The following is a 1,994-nucleotide window of genomic DNA, read 5'->3' on the forward strand; positions in this document are numbered from 1 at the left end:
ATGATTGGGAAGACATCCCCACTGACATCATTAGGAAATATTTAATAGTCATTATCCTGAAAGTCGGTAAAACGGGTCCAAAAAGCTCAAACATGTTCAAATACCACCATTCCAAAGGCCAGATCATGATATATTGATATTATTTGTGTAAGTTGCTGATGTAATATAACAAAACTAAATTGATAAATACCTCGGGACAAACTCCTGATATCAACCCTTATAATTTTTTTGGGTCCAGATTGAGAAAAAAAACTCGAAAAAAGTCCTCCAACGAAAGAGCAAGATTTAATAAAAATTGGGGAAGTAGTAACTTAGAGAGTAACATGCCGGTCCTTAAATTTTGATTTAACTACGCTCATTACTGCTCCAATGAATGTCCAAAATGGATATACAACTCATTAAGTAACATAACTATGGTAATTCTCCAAAAAACCGTAGATTTGGTAATTTTTGCAATACATTTATTGTCACCTCCAACTAATAGTTAATTCTTATTTTTGACCGTATTTTTATAAATCGCAAATAAACTTTGCATATTTTGACGAAATATTGTTTTGGGGACAAATAGCAAGAGATTTGCACAAAAAAAAAGACGTATAGGTTTTACATAACACTGTGCAGCAGCATCTTTGGGGGTGGAAATTTTGTTTTGGAGATGAAAACCCTTGGTGAGTATACTAAGAACCCGAAAGGACATTTTCGCCATAGGTCAAGTTTCTGAGATATCGCGCGATGAAGTTTTTGATTTTTTTCCCTATAATATCTCTGTTTGGCGTTGTTGTAGCTTCATTTTGAGGTGACATGTTTTCAGTCAAATCGATTGGCGAATTTATTTGTAGAACATTTGATTCTTCTAACTCAATGCCTTTCATGTCCTTTTCGTCCTTTATTTCTTGAACCGTAGTGAAAGTACCACAAGATGTGATTTTTCAGCATCCAAATATTCTACAAAAATGTTGCCCAGAAGATTTTAGGTACGGTTCTCTTTGACAACTAATCGATTTTGTCACGTTTTCATTGTCATTTTTGACATTAATTCGACTTGGTTCAGAATTAAACTATGTTTTGTTTTTCTGTATATTCGTTATTGGTTGTTAGGGTTTTGGGTAGGGAAATCCCGCTCCGGGAATTCCCGGGAATTCTCGGTTTTTTGGTTACGAGATTTTCCCGGGAAACAAAATCATATTTCCCGGGAAATCGGGAAATATATTTTTACCTTTATCACAACTAAGATTGAATGAATGAATAAACTATACCCGTCACTTTTATACCATAGAATCAGAATTCGATTAGACTTTACAGAATAGAAGAACACATTACAAAAGATTTGGCAATAACTTTAATCTATAAAAGTGTTTTCAGGGAAAAGTTATAAGAGCAGTACCAAAAACATGATCTAAAACGACGGATTTTTATTCTGTTCCATCATCATCTAGTCATGTATCAGATTGGAATATGGACTATATCGGTCCAACCCTTCCAACACAAAATTTAGGAAACGTGCAGCTCATCTCGAATCGTTTTGAAATTCTTTCCAAAAAGTTCTACTTGAAGGCACTGCTACGAGGGCGCAACTTTTTTTGGAAGGGTAAGTCCACTCTTCCCGAGGTAAAGGCCCAAAATCTCAACTACATTGGGTAGTACGTAAGATAACTTCCCACTTTTAAATGTTTGGCAACATGTTTTGTGTGCGGTTGGTTCAAAAACTCAAAAAGCCCCTAAAATTGGAATTTCTGATCATAACTTCATTGTTTGAGCTAAATCACTTCCCATCTAGCGATCTCCTTAGCTTTGAATAATGGAAATGGTCAACATGTTGCATTTTTCCATTTTTTTCATTTTTAATCGATAGAGCGAAAACGTGTAATCCATTTTTGAGCCCGCAACTCTCTGAAAATATTGTATTTCATATAAGCTACCATGGGAAGATAAAAAAAATCACGGAAATGTTGATCCACTCTCGTATTTCAAATTTCCCGGGAAATCCCGGATTC

This window comes from Musca autumnalis, unplaced genomic scaffold (assembly GCF_047663935.1).
Source record: "Musca autumnalis isolate F117 unplaced genomic scaffold, ASM4766393v1 scaffold_2, whole genome shotgun sequence".
Taxonomy (NCBI): Eukaryota; Metazoa; Arthropoda; class Insecta; order Diptera; family Muscidae; genus Musca; species Musca autumnalis.